General features: G+C 40.9%; 1 pseudogene; it reads right to left on the reverse strand.

Annotated features, from left to right (window-relative positions):
- The window catches only part of LOC128779164 (cytosolic beta-glucosidase-like), a 100,043-nt pseudogene that overhangs the window by 70,715 nt on the left and 8,171 nt on the right, over window positions 1-21,157 (reverse strand).

Genomic DNA, 21,157 nt, shown 5'->3' on the forward strand with positions numbered 1-21,157 from the left:
TCAAACAGTGTATATCCCAGAATCACTCCAAAACACTTGCACTTTCGAAGCTACACTGCAGAACAGCATACTGGATTAATTATGCCAGGCTGCCGCAATAACCTTGAATTAAAGCTGCAACCTTCTATTTTTAAGAAACACTTGCCTTTCTGGTTGATGAAACCTGTCGTCCCATCAGGTAACAGACGTGACCAGGAAAGAGAGAAGCGGTAATGAGTCAGTCCAAGCTGTTTGATACATTTCAAATCTTCCTCCCACAGAGCGTAGCTGCCACAAGCTACATCGCCAGTCTGGTTCCTGAAAACTCTCTCTCCTCCCTGATGGGTGAATGTGTCCCAGACACTAGGGCCTTTTCCATCTGCATCCCAGCCTCCTGAGAAAAAGAAAACCAAGCAGTTACACTCTTGACATCAAGAGGCCCGTGTGGAATGTAAATATTTGTCGCCCAAAGAAAATACCTCATTAACTCAATGTACCATATTTATAACTTTAAAATATGCCTTTAAAATAACATGCATGAGCGGGTTATGTGTTTTGCCGCCCTTGATCCCTGAAGCTGACTGGTGGCAAATGAAAAATTATTGCACAGTGCTGCCGCATAGCAGGATTTCATGGTTCATTATCTGAAGATCTCTCTCGGCTGGTCAACAGAGGCACGCTCCAGCTTACAGTGTCTGAGTGGAAAACACCTCCTTGTGAATGCTTCTCCTGGCCATGACTGACACGCCTCGTCCTGGATGTGCATGACTGAGTCCCGAGCTCTTATCGTTGGCCCTGTACACTTGATGTCTGTTCTCCTGTTATGTAACAATAGAGCCTACGATGGCCGGGTCCCTTATTGGTGGGTAAGGTGCCGGTTAGCACCATTGCTGATATGGTATTGGTACCCTACATTCAGTCATTCACACAATGTGATGTGTCAGGTACTATGCTGAGCACGGGGGACACCAGCAGCGGGGGCGGAGGGGGTGAAGATTCTGATGCGCTTCCTGTCTTTGGGGAATTTAGCTATGGGCAATGGTGAAACAGCCAACCCAAAGGCCTCTGCAAGAAAACCAGGGAGTGGTGTTTCTCCAGATGTGAGCTCCAGTCAAAATTCTCTTAGACAAGTGACTTCTAGACTGAAACGTAAAGGCAAAGTTGAATCCTCAAGGTGAAGTGCTTGGAGGTGGAGATGAGGAGAAAAGAGAGAAAATAGTTAGGACGTGATTAAGCTCAGAAGTAAGAGAATGTTGCACACTAGGGGAATGAAAAGTAAAAATTACGTTAGCTTTGGAATATCTGTTCATACAGAGATGTGTTTAAAGAGGTAGCTAGGACCCATTTGAAGGTATAAAGGATTAATTTTTAACATGTCAAGACCTCCTGATTCTACTACAAGGCGCACACCCTGCACAGACACTCACGTATTTTCACAAAGAGATGCCATGAGGCAGAAAAGTCTGTAACAGCAAAACCCTGGAAACAACTTAGATCCTATCCACAGCAGGACGGGTTTTAATTTGAGGTGTACGGATAGAGAGGAAACACTCATCAGCAGTAAAAATGAACAAGTCAGAGGACGGACAAGCCTCTGCTATGGTCTGCAGGTTTGCACCCCCTAAACTTTGTGTGTTGAAGTCCTAATGCCCAGTGCAACGGGATTAGGAGGTAGGTCTCTGGGAGGCCATCAGGCCTGGAGAGCAGGACCCTCCCAGACAGCGTGAGAGCTTTTACAGAAGAGGCCCCACTGCGCTCCCTCAGCCTGTCTGTGCACGAAGGCCCTCCCCCAGCCATGCTGGCTCCCTGATCTGGAACTTCCAGCCTGCAGAGCTGTGAGCAACAAATGTTTGTTGTTTATAAGCCACCCAGGCTGTGGTCTTTCAGCATAGCAGCCCGAATGGACGAAGAGACCCTCAAAATTATAATGTTAAAGAACAACAACAATAAAAAAAAATATCAAGATTCAAAAGAATATACACAGAGATGAACAGGCGAAATAGAGAAGTTTTTAGGGCAATGAAACTGTTCCTTATGGGACTGCAGGGAGGGACACATGCCATAATATATTTGTCAAAAACCATAAATGTGAAGTTAGGTTAATAACGTATCAATATTCCTTCATCGGTCACAACACACATCCCTCACTAACAGGAAATGTTAACAGCGGGCTAACGGGGAACAGGCTCTCTGGTAACTCTGTACTTTCTGCTCAGTGTTTCTACAAACCTAAAATTGCTCTAAGATAACAGACTTCAGGCTGTAATCATAAAGAAAATAAATATATGGTGATTATGGTTTGTGTATTTAAAGATATGTAAGACAACCCACGTAGTTTTGAACCTATACAAGTGTGGTGAATATATAGCAACATGCCTGGGAATTATAAAATTAGGCTACTAATGACATTTGATGTCCAGAGTCCACACCCTTCCCCATAATGCCAGATGGGAAAAACTAAGTCAGTCAAAAAGAGAACAAGAAAATCAGGAAAAAAAATAAACATATACGTGGAAAGAAAAGTACACACATAAACTAAGATGCTGGGCCAAGGTATAAGTTATCACAACAATACAAGTCACTGGACTAAAATCTGCAGATAAAAGAGAAGTATGGTCAGACTAGATTTTTTTATAAATTCAGTGACATGCTGTTTACCAATTCACCTAAGACATAAGGATATAGATAACTAAAAGTCAAAATACGGATAAAAGATATCCCTGCTCCTCCCCGCCCCCCCCCCAAAAAAGTAAAGGACTTCAAGGAGGAAAGCAGTAGTGAAGATCAGGTGGCCACTACATAATGACAGCAATGTTTCAAATGTGTGCGCACCTAGAATCTGGTTTCAAAACACGTGACGCAACCGAAAAGGGACATCGACAAACCCACCTCTTAACAGGAGATTTTCATTAATGTGAGTTTTACCAACCATTTAAAAAACAGAACCAAAAAACTTTACTATTCCATCAATTATTCCAGAAAAGGAAAACAGAAGAATTCCTCAACTCATTTTATGTAGCTAGAATAACCTTGATACAATAGACCTCTCTCAGTAACTGCGAAGAGAGAGAGTAAGGATGGCAGATATTAACAAGCTTGATCTAATTGATATAAATGACACTACACAATAGTGAACACGGCAGCTGAAGAGCACGCTCCATTCTTTTCAAGCAGACAAAACCGTTATGAAAGTTGAGCACAAATTGATCTATAAATAAAGACTCCAAAAGTTTCCAAAAGTTGGAGAAGTGCATATGACAATCTAATAAATTAGATTAGAATTTAATATTTAAAAAACATTAGAAACCCCAAAGCTCAGATGTCTGAAAAGGTACATTTGAATAACTTAAGGGTTACAGAAGGCATAAGAATGGTCACCAGAAAATATGAAAAAAATAACAAAAATGAAATATTAAAACATTGTGGCATCTAGTTTAAGATTGTTAGAGAGAAAGCTTTAATGTGTTTATTAGAACAGAAGCAAGCCTTGGAGTTAGTGAGCCCAGTATGTCACTAAAAGTTGAAAGAAGAAAGAGGAAAAGGAGGAAGAAGGAAAGGAAGCGTGGAGAAGAGGAAAGAGGAGAAGGAAGGAGAGGAGGAAAAAGAAGTGACAGAGGCAGGAGACAAAGTAGGGTGAGATCAGGAATAATAAAAGAGAAGACACACCAGGAGAGAGAGTGTTATCAGGAGCAAATGGTAGTTTTTAGAAAAGTCTAACAAAATAGGAAAAAAATGCTGCAAAAATAAAATTTTTAAATGAGAGAAAAAAATTCAAAGTATTAGTAATGCAAGGGGAAACAGCTACAGAAACTGCAGAGATCATACTGATAAAAGAGTATATTGTTTTTAAAACTTTATATAAACAAATGTGAGAAGTTACATGGAAATCACAAATTCTAGGAAATTAAAACATCAAAATAGACTCAACAAAAAAGTTTTAAAAAAAAAAACCCTGAAAGACCTTTTAAACTATTTAACCAGCAGTTAAAATGTTCCATAAAAAAATGCCATGCCAATTGGTTCTAAACAGGTTCTATTAAACACATTTAATAGAACTCTTGCAACTAGTCCAAAAAGGAAAAAGAACAATTTCTCAACTCATTTTATGTGGCTAGAATGCCCTTGATTCCAAAACCAAGAAAAGAGCCCTAACCACCCCCCCCAAAAAAAAGTTATAAGCAATTCTCACTCATAAACATAGGTGCAAAAGTAAGCAGAGACATGGAAGATCTTTTAAAAATAAAAGATCTAGTGTCTTTTATAGTAGCTCCTGTAGACCCCTCTCCCCACTATCCCCTCCCCACTCCCCTGTGGCTATTGTTACAATGTTCTTAATTTTAATGTCTCTGGTTATATTTTGTTTGCTTTTTTCTTTTGTTGATTATGTTCCAGTGAAAGGTGAGATCACATGGTATTTGCCGTCACTGCCTTGCTCAGGTAAAGTTTACATTCTAGTTCTCAATTAATGTTTGGAGGGTATATGAAGTAATAAAATTCCTTCCAATAATGTATCTTGATGGTAACTACTAATGTTCAACATACAAAATTTTAATATAGAAAATATTTTAGAATCATTATTTTTAACTCCATTTCTGTAAAAAGGAAATAAAAATTAAGAAGAAGTGAGTAACAGGGAAAAAAATAAAAATAAATAAAAGATCTAAATTAAATTTCAAGAGATAACAACTACAACACCTGAGATAAAAGATGGACTAGGCAGACTCAACAGTAGATTAAACATTACAGAAGAAAAGAATAACGCACTTGAAAGCAAAGCAGTAGAAACTCTTGAAAATGAAACAAAAAGACTCAATATATATAAATAGAGAATCAGTGACCCATGAGGTACCACAGTCAGCCTAATAAACATGTAATCAGACTCTCCCAAGGAGAAGAAAGGAAGGACATGGAAAAATATTGGAAGAAATAATGGCTGAAACTGTTTTTAATGTGATAAATACTATAAACCCATACATTCGAAGCCACTGAGCCCCCAGCACAACACAAAGGAAGAAAAGTATGCTGAAGCACACGGTGAAGGTCAAATTGCTCACAACCAGTGAGGAAGAGGAAAATCGTACAAGCCGCCAGAGGAGAAGGAGGTAGGGGAATAAAGATAAAAGTACAGTAGATTTGTTGTCAAAAAACAATGCAAGCTAGGAAACAGTGGTGTAACACCTTTAACATAATAAAAGGAAAAAAATCTGCCCAACTAGAATTTTAAATCCAGTAGAAGTATGTTTCAAATATAAGGGCTAAAGATTTTTTCAGACATACAAAAGCTCAAAGAATTCATCGCCTGCAAGCCCACTCCGTAATAAATTTTTAAAAAGTCCTTCAGGCAGAGATACCAGATGGAAGTATGGATCTACACAAAGGAAAGAAGAGCGCCAGAAATGCTAACTACATGGATGCATATGTAAGACTTCATATAGACTTTTATTTCATCAAAATAAAAACCTTACTAACAATAGATAACTTACTGTTTGAAGAAAATGAATAACAACGTAGCATAGCGCTGATACCATGTGTGCGTACAAAATGCATGGCAGCAGGGGAGAAATGCAAGTTTGCTGTTACGAGTCTTCGATTACATCAAAGGACAGTAATACAATGTTTAAAAAAAGTCTTGGAGTACACACGAAGTGGTGTAAATATCATCTGAGTGTTGAATTTAACACGCTAAAGATGTATGCTACAAATCCTACAGAAAACACTACAGCATGTCACAGCTACTAAGCCTGAAAAAATATACACTGGAATTATAAAAATAATGTAACGAAGAGAAAGACAGAAAAGGGAAGAAAGATGGATCAAGCAGAAAACAAAGAGCATGATGGTAGATGTGAACATAACCATGCCAATAATTTCATTAAATATAAATGAGTCTGAACAACCCAAATCAAAGAGATTATCAGATGGAATAAAAACACTAAACTCAGCTGTGTACTACTTACAAGAAACTCACTTTAAATATAAAGATAAAAGCTTATGAGTGACAGTTGGAAAAAGATGTCCCACGCTAGCACTATCAAAGGAGACTGGAGTAGCTCTGGTAATACCAGTGTAGATCAGAGCAAGAACATGACCAGGTATAAGAAAAGTCATTTTATAATATTAAAGGGGTCAAATTATCAAGAGGATTACAATTTTAAATGTTTACGTACCTAATAACGGACATTCAACATACATGAAGCAAAAATGGAAACTGCAAAAAAAAATAGACAAATCCACAATTATATACAGATATTTTAATTAAAAAGACCCACAACACTACAGAAAAATGGACCAAAGATGTGAATAGTTCTTTCACAGAAGGAGAAACATATGGCCGGCAAACGTTTTTAAAAATGTAAGAGATCATTAAAAACCTGGGAAACGCAAGTAAACAGGAGATACCATTCTGCACCCACACAGTCGGCATACATGTAAAAGGTGGGCAATATGGAGCATCAGAGAGATTATTGCATGGCAGGCATGTTTGTATACCATCAAAGGGAGAGCAATACGGAAATACCTAGTAAAGTTGAAGAAGCGCATGTACCCAAACCCAGTGATTCATGCACCACCACATCACCTGTTCCGACAATGCAGACCAGGAGACAGGTATATCCAGGAGGCAACAACAAAAACACCTGCACTGGAAACTGCCAAAGTTACCTTTGTCAGGACAATGGATCAATGAAAAGTATGAACAAACTATGGAATAGTCATATAACGAAAGACTATACAGGAGCAAGAATGAAGGAACACCATGCATACAGATCAACACAGCTGAATCTCCCAAATACAATATAGGACAGGGGGCAAGTTGCAAAGAATACACACCATACCTTTCCCCTTATACCATGTCCAAGACATGTCGAATTAAATAATAAATTGTTTTTCTGTACATTTCATGTACTCAGACCATAACAAAAAGCAAGGAATTGATACATGCAAAATTCATACCTCTGGGAAGAGGCATAATCAGAAAATATTAGAGAGGGGTTCTAGAAAAAGATGCATAGGTGGATATTATTTTTATTTTTTTGTACTGTACACATAAATCACAATTGTTATTTTATCTATTTTTATAATACATTTCATTGTTTATAGTAAACACAGTTTATTGTAGCAACAACTTTTATCGACCATCTCATTCCTTCCTTCACAATAACCCTAAGAAGATATTATTATTACAAGAACAAGATGGAACTATGACTCATAAATATTAACTTTCCCAAGATCACATATCACGTAGCCAATAACTGTGAGTATCAAAACGTGGCACACAATCCTACCCTTATTGACACCAACAGATTAAACTCTAGGAAGTCTGTTATTTATAACTTAGGTGAGTCTTGGACTAAATGAAGTCTTTCTTTGTGAATTAATGTTTTAGTCCACATTTAGACATTTCATATGTAATTATTGCATATCCACTCTCCTTTGGGGATTTCACAGTCTAGTTAATATCAGGTGAATAAAGTCTTAGGCCACATTAAGATGAGTTCTATTATGAGCACGGGTGAATCAAGAAGCAAGCATTCGAGAGTTACTCTGTCGTGGAAGTCAGACGGACTTGCCCAAGAGAAAAAACATTTTAAGGCAGGTGTTGACAGATAAGTCAGAGCTGTCACAGGGAACCGAGTGGGGGAAGAGCAAGCACGTCACTCAGTGGCAATACTGAGGGTGAGTTGCAGAAAGCAGGCACAAGAGGTGCAAAGACCAGTTGGCAGGTTATTGCCATATTCTTGGTAAGCAATGGTAAGCTCTTGTATTTTATTGTTTAGTACTTTGGAAGAAAATAAAACTGTCTCTGAATTCTCACCATACTAAGATATAGAAGGCATTCCCACAGAAAGGTAAAATACTGATATTTGTTACAAAGCTAATGATCGAAGACTTCCAAGGCTGCAAAGTATTGTGGGAAGAGTACACGCTCCCGATTCCAGCACAGGTGAGTTTAAGTCCTTTCTCTCCCTGACTTCTCTGTATATTAAATGGGAGGATACTATCCACCTCGTGGGGTTCTAGAAAACACCATCTGAGCCAGAGCAAAAGTGTCTAGCGGGGTACGTGGCAGACAGTATGTGCTTAACAGGTGTTAGTTTTCTCCTCTTCTAGATGCAGTGCAACGAACATAGTACATTTACAGAAAAGCGGCCAGTGGCTCTTTTTTCTTCTCGCTGTAGCCTGCTCTTCACACCAGCGTGCACATGTAGGAGACACTCTGACTAAGAATACATGCAATCCTGCCTGTGATCACGGATCAAGTGTCTGGGCTTGCGTGAGGGTCTGTGGGGCCCTCAGCTCCCTGACTTAGAAAGCATCGTTACAAGTGGTGTCATGCCTCTTTCCCTTCTGCCATGATATGTCCTTTGAGCAGATGCAGACCTAAACAGGCCTCAGTCCTCTGCACAAAGTACATCACGTCAAGTAAAAATAAATAAATGTGTGAGTGGGTGTGCGTGTGTGTGTGTAGACTTTTTCTTCAAAACCCCAAAGCAACAGTATCACCTCACCTCTTTAGCAGCATTTTCTGAGTCTCCACCACAATTGTGCCCTCCTTGGTATGCCCATCATACAAATGACACCAGGTAGTAGAGTTATCTTTTAAAATATCTTGGAGCTCTGTCCAGGTACAGTCCAACTGGTTCTCATTTACCTGTGTCTTTCCAGTAGCAGAACCGGTATATGGAAATAGTATGTGCTGACTAAAATCCTTTGAGTCGTGTGCTTAACATAAAATAGCAATAATAGTGTTTGCTGTCTCATTGCCTCACAGAGATATGAGAAGTTATATCATGCTTGTAAGTTATTGCACATTCTTTATTTTAAAGATGAAATGTGCCTAAAAATTCAAGTAACCACCTTTGTAAGTTCTGACCTGGTGTGCTTGCAGACAAAAATATTTATTTTGATCACTAACATTCATTAAGTGTATTAGACATGACTATTTGTGAAAACTTGAGGTTGTGAGCAAAGGTACCCTGATCTAGGAGTCCGCTGTACCTGAATATGCTTTAAAGGGGACAAGAGCCCCCAAAGTGACAAGAAAACCCCCGAGCTTCATGGAAACGCATTGCACTATCGTGTCTCAGGAGAAGGGTGGGTTCCAGAAGGAATGCCTGGGGGGGGGGGCGGGGGAGAAACTGATTAGTGTCTGATGTGTTTGAACAGGTCAAGAAGCAATTTACATTTCTGGCAGACAGCGTGGAGCCAACAGCAACAGACAAGTGTTAATTCTCAGGCAAAACAAAATCGTTAGGTATCTCAGTTGTGCACAGTATTTACATAAAACAGTGACGTAAAAACTGAATGACGATTTTAAACAAAATTTGTTAAGTAACCAAACTAGAAAAAGAGAAAAAAGAAAGTTTGCTTTGTGACTATAAGGCTGTAAGCAGGCTTTTATAATCTCATCTTGCATATGGGAAGTCAGTATTTTATATCTTCAATTAGAACATCAAATAGTAGCTGTATATCCATGCTATTTAGAAACATAGAAGTACTAGAAAAAGATAGTGAAAAGACTTAAAAGCCTTGTCTTTGAGGATAATAAATAATAGAGTGAATAACCTTTCTTTGTAATTGGGTATCATAGATCTTACAGTACTTATCTGAGTTCTTAAACTATGCACATATGTCACTAAGATAACATTTAATATATAGTTAGAAAAATAAAGATAACCACAAGAGAAGAGAGACTAGACCTAGTCCCAAACTAATAAGTTCTGGGTCAAGGTCAGGAGTGGTATGATGCCCGAAGGAGGGTGCGGAAATGAGCAAGTTTGCTTTGTTCATCCCACGACTGGGGCACTACAGACCCTTAGCGGCAGGGCCAACAGCGAGGTCCTGCCCAGTGCAGAGCCGCCACACAGAAGCAGAAACGGTCAGACTGATGCCAGCCGCACCTGCCCTGGGAAACACCGTAGGGGATGGAAACAAGAGTGAAGAAAGGCTGTGGGTGTAATGGGGGTGCGGAGGTAAGAGGGTGGGGGAACAAAATGAAACTACTGCATTAAAAATAACTAAGAATGATACAGCAGAGTAAACTTAAAACACGAGTGTTCATAAAAATCATAAATCCATTACATAGTCTTGTTGAAACAAAAGTAAAGAGGGAAATATTTTATCATGGAAATATTGATAAAATAGTCAATTTAGTAATATTGATTATTACATAAAAATGAATACAAACAAAAAGCATTACATGGAGCAAAGTACAATTTTCATATTAATAAAAGTGACAGCTGACCAACACTTTCTAGTAATTATGAGCTTTTGTGCATTAACAACATAGTTGTAAAATGTACAAGGAAAAACTCTGCCTTGAATGCGCAGATAGACTGAAAACCCCGCTAACACAGGGAGAGACTCCCCAAACGGGCAAAGAAAGAGAGAATTTGATTAACATGGTTTTAAAGTTTTTTCTCTTATGGACAGGTGTGGATGTATGGCTCCACACACATGTGTATGTATGTGTCCATCTACATGTGATACACACACCGCTGAAAGAGAGTCAGAGACTGTTACTCGTCATCAGAAAATTACTTTCAAACACCTCGAAGTATTCACAAATATTAGAATTCATGCAGGCTACATTCTCTGATGATTAAACAAAGAGGAAAGGACAGAAGGAAGGAGAGGTGAGAAGCAAGAAGGGAGATTAACAAGAAGCCAATCTAACCACTTGATTTTTTTTTAATTCTAACTAAAGCGTGGCATAAATAGAAAATAAAAACTGAATGACTTTTTAGGAAGAATGTGTTATTAAAATTATCTTAAGAAAAAGGTATGAACCTGAAGACAAACATCTTTCATGCAGCTAAATGCTTGGAAATGAGCTTTTCCCCCACAGACGGAGCGTGAGGTCCACAGCCAGAGAGGAAGTGATAGGCCGGAGGAGACAGCTTTACAAGTCTCGAGGGGAGTAGGATACTACCTGCCAATAGGGGAGTCTCCGAAGAAGCCACAGACCTGTTCCTGCGAAACAGAACCAGCTCTAAATATCTGCCAAACTCAGACGATTGTGAAACTGATACAGAGAGATCTGATTAAGATAACTCAGATCCCCGTGGAGAAGTAGGGAGGGGCCTTAGGAGGAGTTTGCAGATACAGTTGTGGTCAGTCGAGGACGAGGACAGGATTGGCTGAGAAGCTGAAAGCCCCAGAGCCAATGGAAATAAAAGCTGGCTCGCTGGCTGGCGCTCAGGCTCAGGCTTAGGCTCCACCTCGCAGGCTCTCCCCCCCCCCCCCCCCCCCCCCCCGCCGCCCCCCGGACGGTCACGCTGCAGCTGCCTGCATTTCCCAACGGACAGTATTTAGTACGGAAAGGAACTCCGGGCACGGGCAGCATCAGGCTGGCCTGGCAGAGTAGCAGGTTTATTCTTTGGGTGTTCTAGGGGGAACAGGCTCTGAGACAGAAACCTGCCCTTCTTCCAAAATTGTGTGGTTTTTGTATATTATGTTATTTTTAGTTTGTAAACTAACCCTATAGAAGCAAGATAACTAAAAACAGGGAAAAGCTAGAACTCAGGTGTTAAGAGTTTAGCCCTGATAGGCTTAAGTGATTAAAGCTGTGACTTGATTCACTTCAGTAACTGCTTTTAAATAAAGACTTTCATTTATCACCAAACCTTTGCCTCTGGAATTTTTTTTTAAATTTTTATTGTTATTCAAATACAGTTGTACGCCTTTTCTCCCCCTCCCTCCCCCACCTCCACCCTCCCCCTTGATTTTGTCCATGTGTCCTTTATAGTAGTTCCTGTAATCCCCTTTCCCTACTGTCCCCTCCCCACTCCCCCCTGGCTATTGTTAGATTGTTCTTAACTTCAATGTCTCTGGTTATATTTTGTTTGCTTTTTTCTTCTGTTGATTATGTTCCAGTTAAAGGTGAGATCATATGGTATATTTACACAATGGAATTTTATGCAGCAGAGAGAAAGAAGGAGCTTATACCCTTTGCAACAGCGTGGATGGAACTGGAAAGCATTACGCCTCTGGAATTTTTACCTAGAGGGTGGTGGTGGCTGGCAGTAGCTGGCAGCAGAACCCCGAGTCTGTTTGGTAACAAAACTACTCTAAGAACTTTTTATTCCCTCACCTGCAGCCAGGGGAACTAGTTTCAACCAGGTCAGAAGCCTTGGCAAACAAGTGGAAAAAAGAAAAGCGGGGAAAGAAAGAGGGTGGCCCACACCCTCTCTGTCAATAGATCTAAGAAAGAGGCTCAACCCTTTTTGGAGTTTAGATCAGAGTTGGAGTTTAACTATTTCATAGATTAATTACTCTGAATACCAAAAATGAGACTGTGCTTTGCAACTAGAAGAAGCCATATGTGTCAGCCAGGGTCCCAGCTGGGAACAGATGGCACGCGCACTGGGGAACCGAAGAGACTTTCATAAAAGGACTGTTTACAATGGTATAAGGAGGGTTTGGAGGTGGCAACAAGGGATGATGCAGGACCTCGGGGCTCGCAGCAACAGGAAGCCATTAGTGCCCGCAAAGGGGCTAGGAGCGGAATCTTTCCAAAACCTACAGCCAGCGGTGGCTTGCTGGGAGCTGCCTGGTGGGAGAGGAGTCCTTCATGGGGGGACACAGCCAAACCACTGCAGTCCAGCAGGGAAGGAACCAGAAGAACAAATACTTTGGCTTCTCTCCCCTCCCACCCAACTGTACTATCTCCGGCTAATGCTTCCCATTGATCAAGTCCAAACCGAAGCCAAAGGACAATGCCACCCACATAGGCTGGCTGCCCGGTGCCAAGAGCAGGGAAAAGCGGAGAGTGGGCCTGGATGGGCAAATAGAAAATATCCAGTACACAGTAAGACTTAAGGCCACTGGAGTAACAGCTCCGCAGTGTTTTCTCCTACAGGACAGGGGAGAGCTGACCCCACTAAGTAAAAGGTAGACAGAAACAGTGTTCTACTTGTGTACTGCATGGTCCTAATACAGCAGAATGTGACTATCACTTAAATACGGATTTAACAATTCAGAGAGGTGATCAGTCCTTTTAGGACTGAAGAGTGAGAGGAAATATTTCAATCTTGGTTCTGGGACTCAACCTCCTGGACACCAACCCTGTACTTGTGTCTTCTGTTTTCTGACAACCGTGGTATCTTCAGCTGCAAAGACTTCTCAGCATCCCTCTGCATGGACTTCAGTCCTATTTAACGTCTGTGGCTTTTTGGCCTATGACTTTTGCCTTTGTTATTCTGCTGCAGTTACTTCTATCTTTCAATTAGTCTCTTTGCATGCAGCCATTAATGGCCGGGATCCCTTTCCCAAGTGAAAGACACTCTCCTCGATCTTTGAATGAGAACCTCTCCTATTCTTTCCATCCATCAGAACATGGTGTGAATCGAAGTGACCTTCAGCTTCTGATTGCCACTATGCTCCTTTGAGCCCCATTTAAAAGGATGGAACCATATACTGGAAAAGGCATCATGATAGTAATAATAGCTGTCATCGACTAAGCCCTTATAAGCACTTTACACGTGTAGGGGGGGAAAAAGTTTTCCTTGACCCTCTTACAGTTCCTGGCGGGGTCTGCAGATTAAACTAACAAAGACAGAGTAACAGGAGAAAAGCATTCAAATGTATTTAATATCAGGGAATGAAGACTCAAAGAAATAGACCTGTGCACTTTCTGCCAGGGGTGATGAAGAGTGTGCAGTCACGGAGGAATAAGACAGGGCAGGGAGCACGAGGTAATGTAGTTAACTGGGAGGACATTTAGTAAGGCCTGTTTGTCGAGATTCTTCTCAGTGCCTCTGCGTTTCAGAGCTAAGAATGTTCCTTTCCTTCCGGGATACAGAAGGCACCTCTCACATGAGTGTTTTATCGCCTATTGTGAGGGAGAAGGGTGGGGTGAAGATCACAGTGACTTCCTGTTACTGCTGTTTTCTCAAACTCCTGCAGCTTCCAAGGTGCCTTATTGGGGGGTACCATGTTCTGAGCCCCATCTCACATTTTATTCCTGTTGATATCGCCCTCATATCTATATAAAGGAATCTGAGTTCTCCTTGAGTTTAAGGGTTTGGGAAAACTCATAGCACTGGTAACTGAAGAAGCTAACATTGTAAGCTGTTGCAACCGAACTGGGCCTGTGCTCTTCCTAACTATGTCGTCATATGGCCCTTTCTACATGGTAACTTCTCTCTCCACCTGACTGTATCTGTGACCTTCAGAAATTCACTCGACCTCTGTGTTCCTCAGTTCCTTCATTTGCAAAATGAAAATGATAGTAATACCTGGCTTATCCTTCTTGGCAGAGTTGTACAGAAACGTTACTGGAAGCACTGCCAGAGTCCATGCATTTAGAATGGACTCGCTAGGAGGCAGTGCAGAGTATTGTTGGTGATAAACAGGTTTTGTATCTACTCCTCCAAGCTGTACTGTCTCCCCTAAGAAGAGAGCTGAGAGGAGCTAGTCCTTTTAGAAATGCACTTGGTCTTCCTGGCCTCCCTGAGGACTACAGCCCTAGCTCTCTTTTCTGGACCAGCCAACTGCACTGGCTCTCCAGGCCAGGGACCTCCCAGACCTGTTGCGTGGGCCCGGGAAGAGCTGGCCACACACAAGGCCGAGGTTCCCCTGAGGCCAGCATTCAGCAGTCACTCTGGCTGCACCTGGAGCAGGGGAACAAATGGCCCCTGGACAAAACGCCCTGTCAAAGCTGTCCCCCAGGGGCAAGTACTTTTCTCTGTGGCCTTTTGTCTGTTTCCCTTTAAAGGTAACACTAATAATTTTCTGTGATAACTATAGGACAAGAGATCAAACGTCAGTGCTTAAAGTGCAAAAGACGCCCTGCCTTCAGGCTGCTATTGCCCAGGAGAAACACCCTCTGCAATATTTAAATCCTTTAACTCTTTCCTCCCCCATTACAGGAAAATTACAGAGTTCTATGCGGTTAATCTATGACTTCCCAGTGACATTATGTGAGACCTAGAATACTCCAAAACTCCCCAACTCCTGGAAATTTGCGTGGCCCGGTTCCAGAGGCAAATCAACCCAAGCATTTTATAAACGCTAATTTGACTTTCATTTTTATCTTATCAACCAAAACTCACAGATTTTTATCGTACAACGTAACTAAGGCAAAACATGAGCTCCCTAAATCTATTCTATGAATTGGGCCAGGTAAATCAATTCTACTTGTCAGTAAAATTCAAATGTTTTACTTTAATGAATTCCATTTTGATGTGTTTCCTAGAATGCCTCTCTAAACTTGGCATTTGTGAAAATGGGCTAAAGACATCCTCCTTTGACAAATGAAAATCACAGGCTTCAGAGTCAGTGGATCTTTCTGTTATCCTCCCCACCGTGTTTAGGGATCCCACGTGTTGCAGATCCTGAGACGTGGCTCTAGGGTCTGAATCATTGTCCCCATTTCCCAAGAGAAGTTAGACCATCTAGGGGTGCATTAGACCTGGAGAACTTGACCCAAAGAGCGGTGGGTCATATCCAGATATTCGCACCTACAGAATTCTGAACCCACCAACTGATCCCTGACAATCTGCCTAATCAGGGATGTGGGGTTTTGCTTTTTTCTGTAACTAAAAAAATGACTAGAACTCCCACCTAGTAAGTCACCCTGGACAACTTCACATTTTGAATCTGTGTTCTCATCTGTAAAAATGGAGTAATTATGTAGGAAATGGGTGAAATGTCTGGCATGGTGGCAAATAGTTGTTCAAAAAGGCAGCGCTCATTGCTATTAGTATTATTCTTTTTTAAAAAAGATTTATTTATTTATTTATTTTTAGAGAGAGAGGAAGGGAGGGAGAAAGAGAGGGAGAGAAACATCGATGTGTGATTGCCTCTCACATGCCCCCAACTGGGGACCTGGACTGCATCAGACCTGTGACCTCACTGGGAATTGAACCCACGACCCTTTGGTTCACAGGCCCGCACTCAATCCACTGAGCCACACCATCCAAGGCAGTATTATTGTTTTCATTCCCATGATAGCAAGCTTTTCCTATACATAATTTTTATATTTTCAAATGCCTTCTGAGACTTGCTCAGGTATATTTAGATCTGTACAATATATCCAAATGCATTTAATGATAGGCTATGTCCCAAGGCCACTCTGCTATGGTCTTTGTCTTTCAGAAAAATGCTGTTCAGAATCAATGTATCACAGACATTAAAAGCCCAGCCTGAGGTATTGCTGAGTCATAGTCCAGCGTGAGGAGAGCAGAACCCTCCACGCCCCACAGACAGGTCTACATGAGGTCCTGATGGGTCTCACCTATCTGTATGCGATCTACATTTCCTCATACTTGAAATGGTCCATTAGAAGAGGTGGGGGAATCTGAAATGTCACAGCAAGTTTCTCCTGGTCCACTTCACGTTTCACGAATTCTCCTGCCGAACCCATTTGGGTTAAGCATTGACCCGATCCCAATGAATTGCTTCTGTGCCTCCCATCTCCTACCCGCTATTCACATCCCAATACATCTGCATGGTGAGGTTCGGTAAGATCCGTTAAGTCCTTGGGTGCTGTTTCCAGCTAATGTTTTATTGTTTTTTTAAATTATTTCTTTGAGGCTCAGCTTTCTCACAATATAGTGATAGAAAACTACTGCGCAGACAGTGAGCAAAACACTTTTTAAAAAAAAATAGGGAAGGAAAAGCATAAGATACACAATCTCAGTCTGGGAATTCTCAGAGCAACCCTGTGGATGAGAGACAACATCTTGGAGGTTTTAGATAAAGACACAATTTGCATTTATTTGCAGACACCAAACTCAAAGAAAACATTACTTGCTGTCAATGCCATTGGCTTTAAAAATATTTATAAGATTGAAATAGTTGCCTGGAGGCAGACATTTCATTTGAAGGCCATAGGTCAGGCACACAGGTTGCCACAGGTTGGCTAACACCCCAGATAATATTGATGTACCTTCGAAATTTAAAATAATGTTTATAGAATTTGTATCTTCACTCATATATAGAGCACCCATCCTGAAGTATCTGGGACACTGAGCAAGGTTTACATAAATCTGACTGTATTTTTTTTCCTCTGGGCCATTTGGCTCAGTCTGGTAGACCATAAATTTTCAATAATACTTTACAATGGCAAAGCATCATTTATGCAAACATCTCTAAGTACAGTATTCACCAATATTGCAATCTCCTTTTTAACCTACTGGTAAAGTCACAGGAACTAATTGACTTTCTCCAAGGTCCCACCACAAATTGTTTATTTTGTAGATTAGAGTGCAGGTGCCGTGATCTTGGCTATAACTAAAGGGGGAAACAAACAAACAAGCACATTTTTTGGCTGCTTATGCTGATGACCTACACTAAATATTTCTAAATTGAATCTATTAGGCAAACCGTCCTCCTTAAAGATGTTAAATGTTGGTGATGCACCCAATTGAATTTTATCACTTTTGTTCCAATTTGCCCAAGGCCAGTTACCATTTTCAGAGCCCCAAGAATGACCTATTTTAATTGAATCCTGTTACAAACACTTAAACTTTTACTCTTTAATCAAATCAATTTTCTAAATAGAAATGAAAGTTGGATCAGAAAAAGGAAACTTCTCACAGCTGTAACAGCGGGGCAACATATTTAAGCCAAGTGACGAGTGGGGAATCGCTGTGAAATGTGGGCCAGTCTCAAACGGTTCAGCTTGTCCAAGCAAGAGAATATAGCTTGAATTCTTTATTTTACTTCTTCTCCCAAATATTGACAGGATGCAGGGTAAATATAGAAAATTAATACAATACTGAAAAATGGGAAGATATTTTAAAATCGCTCACCACTGTGACAGACTTAGGAACACACGTCGCAAACCCCCAACCCTGAGTTGCGTAACTGGCGGAGGGCCCCAGCTGCAGAGCTCAGCAATGGTGACGGTGCCAGGGTGTGCACGGGGCCACACTTCCCGGGCTGATCCCAGCCAATGCCCAGCATGGCGAAGCTGCTATGACAAACTGGTCCCAGGAAGTTGTGACTCTTCTGACAGGTGCCTTTGGATCAAGGATTCCCCAAAGCCCTTGTGAACTTTCCTTTGCACTGTGCCTCAGTCTGAATGCTCCACTCAAACTTCCTTTTCCCCTTTCCTCTCTCATTCACTTGTCATAGTGCATCCCAGCCTCTCCTGGCTCCTGCTCCAGTTTCTTCATGGCATTTCCCCTGATACACATGCATGTCCAACATCGTGCTGGCATGGGTTCCTCCTGGCATGGTCCCAGACAGACACACCACCTGATGGTGATGATGGTGATGACAGTGATGACGATGGTGGTGGTGACAGCGATGGTGGTGAGGATGCTGATAATAAGGACTAACAATTATTGAGTTCTTTAAAAAAATTCCAGGACCTCTGCTAAGACATTGTTTAAATGACTCTATGTGTTACTCCCAATAAAGGTAGAGGGAAGTAAGTCCCTCTTTTAAATAAAGAAGGCACTTAAATAAAGAGATTAAATAAAGAGATGTTAAATAAAGAGGTTAAGTAAAAAAATCAAATCAGTTGCTTGTGAAAGTCAAATATTAGAAGTCTTGTTTTTCCTAAGACAGCAGTTGTTCATGGGTGCTAGAACTACTAGATGATATTACTGCTCTGTATTAATATATTACAACCTAATCTTCCAGTCTTTTTTTCTGAATCATTATTACATGGTTATAATTATATTTAAAATAATAAATATCATAAGGTAAGCTTTTTAAAAAAAATAAATTTTTATTTAAACTTTTTGATTCCTCTAAAATTTGCAATTATCTATTTCACTTTTCTTATTTCAGTTTGGTCCAATCTTTCAAATACCGTTAGTTAACTTATTCAAATATTTTCCATATTTGTATCATATATATGAAGAGTCACTACATAAATTTTGTGTAGTTGGGGGAATTTTCCAAGCCTTTAAAACAAACAAAGGTCAAACAAGACAAAGCCAAGGAACTTAGACAATCGGAACCATTAAAACATCCCAAATAACAATACCTAGCCTCCAATTTTAGAATTTATTGACACTATTAAATAGCCCACTTAATAACAACCTAATGGGCCTTCTTTCTAAACAAAACAATTGGTACAATGAAATGCACTTAAAAAGATTTATATCCCATAAGCATCTTTCTAAGAAAGAACATCAGCTTGGAACTTGCAGCAGCTTGCTAATTCAAGAGCAGAACTCTTTGATAACAGCAAATGCCATTTAGAACAATTTGAGGTTCCTCTGAAGCATAAATGAATTGACTTTCCTCAAGGTCCCCAAAGAATCACCAGGTCCGTCTTCAGTCTTGGCAGATTTCTGCAGATGTCTCAAAACAACCCCCTAAATACAGAGTTTTCCAGACCTTTCCTATTAAAGACTGACTACTAGCTACCCATAGTTTTCTCCTATATGCCCACTGGCAGTGTAGAGGGGTGTTCCATCAACAACCTCCCCCCAAAAAGCAGCTTTCTTAAATAAATATTCATTCTAATAAGAATATGCTTGCTTTGCTAATATAACTTTAAGACAAGTTACCAAGACATTGCCTCCCAAACAAGTCGCCTCTCCACAAGTCTCTCCTGCATGGAAAGGAAAGCTACAATGTCCTTCGCTCTGACTCTTCGACTTACCCCATCTCTAAAGCGCCCCTTCTGGAATTTGGATGGGGTCTGAGCAATAATTGGGATATAATACATGTGACAACTGCCTCCACTTTCTAGAAGTTGGAAAGACTCTCTTTCCCCAGCCTAGCCCAAACCTTCAGCTCTGACTTTTACATGGACCAGAAACTGAATCCCTAAATTTTCTCGTTGCCCCTAAAATTGAGCACCCTGCGACTCTTTCCCTGGATGGCACTACTCAGAATTAACCCCTCCTTGGGAAGCCTGTATTTTCCGCCCCACTCATTTTGGCTGTGGGTTCCATACTGCCTTTTGCTGCTTTGTTTCTTGGAAGCCTGTGTTCCCCCTCTGTCACTAATAAGTTATGTGACGTTGATCGGGTCAATCCATCTCTTTGCCTCTATAACATAAGGAATGCGTGTCAGTGCTGTGAAACCATGTTCCCTGGAGAGGACACAAGAATTGCCACATGGGGAAAAAGCTATAGAGAGGGAAATGCTGGGCGAGTAGGCACAAGTTCTCCTGCCCTCCCCTCCAACCACAGAAGCTCCATTTGCATCTGTTTTGTTAGAGATCTGAGTTACATTTTCCTTGAAAACCTAGGTCTGCCACATTAAAGAAAGGTCTTCAAATCATTGGACTGAAAGGTTTCTAAAGTTCTTTCTAGTCATTTCAACATCCTAAAAGAATGTTGGTTTCATGTAGGTTCCTTCTGAGCCTTTCAGTTCTTTGCAGCATTTAACCCATAATTTGCAACTTTTGCTCCTCTTTCCATATCCCTCTAGGACCCTAGTTCAACTATTGTCTTCCTTTATCACTTCAACTCTCAGCTGGAAACGTGACTACCAGCAAATCCATGCAGAAATGGAGATGTAAATTTCCAGTCACCTCCCAAGCATTTCCACTTAAATACCCTAAGGGAGCCGCAAACCAGACAACCTAACCACACAAACTCCATAACTGCTTTGTCTCCAGGGTATTTTATGCCTGCTCATAGCACCGTCAGCCAGCCAGCTACCTAAATTATGATCACAAGAGTCACCTTAGTCTTCCTCCTATTTTCTTCACATCCATTGCTTTCATGAACACATCCTGGTTCTTCCTCAGTGATGTCAGTGATGTTTCTTTATGTTTTTATTTTTCCACCCAGGTGCTGACCTTCATCTTTGTGCACCTCACCTATTGCAATTGCCTGAGGATGGTTCCCTAGCCTCCTGGTCTCCATCCTTCAGTGCATCCTCCACTCTGCAGGCAAACTCTAATATGCAGACCTGATCATATTATTCTCTTTGCTTAAGAATATGTCATGGCTATCAAGACCCTATTGCGCATGTCCTAATACCATCTCCTTAGCCTGGTACCTTACGTACATCACAACCTGAAGCTATTGTATCTTCCCAGCTTTAGACCCTGCCAGTCACCCTGCCGTCAGAAAACATGGCCTGTGGCAAGCCTTCTCAGAGCAAGAGCCATCTACTCCACAACCACGCAGAGCACTCGTAAAAAAATGTAAATTCCCAGGTCCCATCTGTAAATACTGCTATTACATAGCTTCGTATGATGCCCCTCAAATCTATACTTGAACAAGAACTCCAGGTGAATCTAATATATTTTAAAGTA

Source organism: Desmodus rotundus, chromosome 4 (assembly GCF_022682495.2).
Source record: "Desmodus rotundus isolate HL8 chromosome 4, HLdesRot8A.1, whole genome shotgun sequence".
NCBI lineage: Eukaryota > Metazoa > Chordata > Mammalia > Chiroptera > Phyllostomidae > Desmodus > Desmodus rotundus.